Raw genomic sequence first — 4,489 nt, 5'->3', positions numbered from 1 at the left:
AGAAGAAGAAGAAGAAGAAGAAGAAGAAGAAGAAGAAGAAGAAGAAGAAGAAGAAGAAGAAGAAGAAGAAGAAGAAGAAGAAGAAGAAGAAGAAGGAGAAGAAAGTGTACAAGGAACTGGCCAGACAACTGTTTCCCCCTAAGTTGGCGTTTCAGAGAGCAGCCCCTCACTGGCTTTTGAGGTCCTTTTTATAGGGAAGGGCTAAGGTTCCTAGAAAACACCTGTCAAAATAATTGACTGTTAGCGCCTGAACCGGAGAGTGGGGGACTGGGGGATCAAGGCTGCCTGTTGGGTAGATAAGTGTGCGAATTCATCCTGTGAAAGGGAAGCTATTACTGGGGTTCAGGAGGTTAGCAAGGCGAAGAGGTGGGCATTCCTCATGGGCTTACCAGTTCAGCATAGCTTGAAAATGGTTTACAGGTTTCATTACGTTCAGGAAACAGAAACCCATTCTTGTACAGAATGAAGCATTAGTAACAATGTATAACAATGTGGCTCCTTAACAATAATGCTGCTCCTCTCTCGGTTTCACAATAGCTCTGATTGTCCTAGCATTCACTGTATAGACCAACCAGCCTGACCTCAAACGCCCCTGCCCCTGCCCCTGCCCCTGTGTTCTGGGATTAAATGCATGCTCCACCACATCTGAATTTTACATATTTTTCTATGGGTGTACTTCTGTGGGTTTGTCCCTATTAGAAGTGGATACTTTACCACTCTATTTGCTAACTAATACTAGACCACAGGAAGGCTGCACAGATCTGGCTATTTAGTACTCTTCTGGGTTATTGATAGTGATGATAATAATATGATAATTATATACAAAATTGATGTCTTTTCCATATGCTCTAAATACATTATCTATTTTACATATAACAATTTTAGGGAGAATATATATAATTATTATCACTGTTTATGATTGGGACAATTGGTAGTAGAATGTGGTAACCATGTGTCCAATGCTCTGGGTCATTCCCCAGCAGAAACGCTACCTCTTCTCATTCCCTGGCCCCCACACAGAAAAAGAAAAGAAAAGAATACTGTGACTACGTTTTCAGAAATAACTCTCTAGGTTTTTATTGGCAGTTCTGGAATCAGTGCACCCGAGGAGCTGCACACTTTGGCTGATCCTCTCTTGAGAATCACCCCAGCTCTCAGACTCACTGTCCTTTTACAAAACTCCCCCAACAGCTTAGCGTTTGCTGGGGAAGCATCATATTCCCAGCATCCAAATCAGCATCCACCATCTACTGCTGGGGACCAGTCCAAGTGGCTGTACACCAAAAGCATTTGCTGTGACCCAACTTTGGAAGGTAATAAATCTGGACTTGGCATAGCTTGCTGGTTCTGGCTGTTTCTCCTAAGATCACAGTCATAATACCAACCATGGCTTCAGTCTCTGGACACTTGAGTTGGTTAGGTAAAATCTGCTTCCAAACTCACATAGCAGGCGACAGGAGATTTTGTTTCTCCTTTCTTTCTCTTCCTTTTCTCTTCTTCCTCTTCTTCCTCTCATCCTCCTTCTCCTCCTCCTCCTCCTTCTAATTTTATGGTAGCAGTGCTGGAACCTTAGGAATACCATGTACATAGTCTCCCTGAGCTATGGTCTTAGCAGTTGGCTTTTCTGTGTGGCCTCCTCATAGGGCTGGTCTTAACTTTGCCTGCCATTTCTCTGTCACAATATACACTGTTTACTCCCTTCTCAGCATGTTTCACAGCTTCTGATGACTTGTTTCCTGATGGTCTGTCTTCTCCTACTGCAACTTATCACGGGCACTTCAGAAACACAGACATGTCCACTCTATACCCTGCTATATGGTGCCAGAGATGCCCTAGCAAACAGCAGCAAGGAATGGCAATCAGTAAACAGTAAATTAATCGAAACCTCAAGGGATACTTCTGAAGTGGAATGTGGTAACACACACACACACACACACACACACACACACACACATACATACACACATACCTACCTCTAATCCCAGCGCTTTCAAGGTAGAGGACAAGAGGACCAGGAGTTCAAGGTTATCCTCAGCTACATAGCAAAGTTGAGGCCAACTTAAACTACATGAAACACTATCTTACAAAACAAAACAAGATAGACATATCTCCTATTCTATAAATTCTAAAGTATTTCCCTTGGCTCAGAAGACAAGAGGACTATATGCTAAGGCAAATGATAGAGTGCCTTGCTGTCTTACTGATTCTTTCCTTACAGTGCTTCAAACCCTATGGTCAGCTAACCTTAGTAATGATTCTAACTAACGACAGGCATGAAGGGGCCTCCTTGTATTTACAATACAGATGTCACCCTCTGAGACTGTAAGCAAGCCCCCAGTGACATGCTTCCTTTTAGGAATTTCCTTGGTCATGGTGCCCTCACAGCAATGGAAGGGACTAAGACAGCTTCACCACACAGCTCCAGAATAGTAGTTCTAAAGGGCATATTCATCCCTGCACCTTATAAAAGAAGTTTTCTTTGTCTGTCTTGGCCTAGAGAGCTCAGAGGAATTCGTATGTAGTGCTGTGGGGTACTATGCAATATTCATTCTTTGAGCTTTTAATCCCCTAATGTTATTTTCCTTCTTACCTTATGTCTTTACCCTGAGCACCTAAACTATTTACTTTACCATAAAAGTTTCCAATGTTAAGCAGTTCTTCTCAACTGGGTGTCTAGTTTCGTGGCTCACAGTTCTACGTTACACCACATATTGAGTATGAACGCAATCCAGCCAGGTCCTTAGGCACTCATGACGAGAGTCACCTCTCTTTTAGTTCCTGATAAAGTTCCTCCTCTCCATCTGCTCCCTCATGGGAACAGCCTTACCATCTGTAGGTCTTTGAGCTTTCGATCCAGCATTGCCTATATCGCTTCATATTTTCTATGAAGACACAGAGTCTCTCTAAATTCCTCTTTCCTTCCTCAACCAGAATTTCTTTTAAAGCTCCATGTATTCACTGTGTCACACTTCTAGCATATGCTTCAAAACTCTACCCGCCTCCACCCACCACCAAAGCTGCTCCCATACTCTCAGCTGTTCATTATAGCAACACTCTCCATACAGGTGCCAAGTTCTGACTTATCAGCTGGGGAGACTGTAACCAATGTCCACAGACAAGGTAGCTTTAAAAATAAACATTTATTTTGCATGGCCCTAGAGTCTGAGACATCCAAGATCAAGGTGCCAGGGGGTTATCTGGTGAGAATTCTCTTCAGTGTTTGTATAGCCATCCACTGTCTTATTGTCTCCTCACATGGCCACTGTCTCATTGTCTCCTCACATGGCCAATGGCAAGTGCTGTGTCTCTTCTATAAAGACACCAATCCGTGAGTCATGAGGGCTCCTCCCTTATTGCTGCACATCTGTCAGAGTCCCATCACCTAACAGCATTAACTTGGGACCATATTTGTACATACATGTAGAGCTGTGCATACACTCAGTTCATAGCATGTGTCTGGTTCTCACTGGAAGCTAGTGGATGGTCTCTAGTTTGTGAATGAGGAGACTGAGTTGGCAGATGTGCACCCTTGTCCCAGCTCGCAGAGCTAGAGGTAGAGGGAAGGGAAGCAGACTCTGCTCTGGCTTCCAGATCCATATGTCAAATGCTGTCTGTGGTTTGGAAAGGGTGGTCTGTAGACCCTTTGTGCTAGAATGATCCCCAACCTGCTAGACACAAAAAAATTGGTATGTTGTGGAATGGGCCAGTGATCTACATTGTAGGAAGTGTCCCAAGTGCCACTCCTGATCCAAACACTCAAGACTCCCTGTGCTAGTGGTAGAGCCGTATGCACTCTGTTGAGACCATGCATGATCTCATTACCTTTTCTAGTAATTTTCCTATGACTACGTATACGCTTCTTTCCACTCCAAGTCTGTGATGAGGTGACGTTGCTTGCATATATGCACATATGCACATCTCTCACTAATCATTTTCCTATATAGTCTCACTGGCTAATGTCCTTGGTGATATAACTTCCCAACATATCCAGTACTTTTTTTTTACCCTGGTAGAGGAATTTTAAGGGGACATGTCTGCTGTGCTATGCAGAGGGGCTGCTAAAGTTCTGGAGGGAAAAACCAGAAGTGGATGCTGCCGCATGAGTCACACACACACACACACACACACACACACACACACACACATGTGTCACTGCATCTGCACAGGGACTGTGTGTTTACTTAGAGGCCCAGTAGATGCTGACCTCAAGTTGTTAGGAGAAAAAGCAGAGATGCTCATCTGTGTGATGGTGAATGTTCAAGGATGCCTAACAGTGAAGCAGCCAAGCCTTTCCAGGAGAAGGACCCCTGTATCTTACTGGTGTCAGGAGAAGGACCCCTGTGTCTTACTGGTGTCAGGAGAAGGACCCCTGTGTCTTACTGGAGTCAGGAGAAGACCCCTGTGTCTCACTGGTGTCAGGAGAAGGACCCCTGTGTCTCACTGGTGTCAGGAGAAGGACCCCTGTGTCTCACTGGTGTCAGGAGAAGGA

General features: G+C 44.4%; 1 protein-coding gene across 2 annotated transcripts in view; it reads left to right on the top strand.

Annotated features, from left to right (window-relative positions):
• Nucleotides 1–4,489, top strand: part of Syce3 (synaptonemal complex central element protein 3) — a 27,402-nt gene that overhangs the window by 21,728 nt on the left and 1,185 nt on the right. The window lies entirely within an intron of this gene.

The sequence above is a fragment of the Mus pahari genome, chromosome 17 (genome assembly GCF_900095145.1).
Source record: "Mus pahari chromosome 17, PAHARI_EIJ_v1.1, whole genome shotgun sequence".
NCBI classification, from domain to species: Eukaryota; Metazoa; Chordata; class Mammalia; order Rodentia; family Muridae; genus Mus; species Mus pahari.
This window is presented reverse-complemented; position numbering and strand designations above follow the sequence as displayed.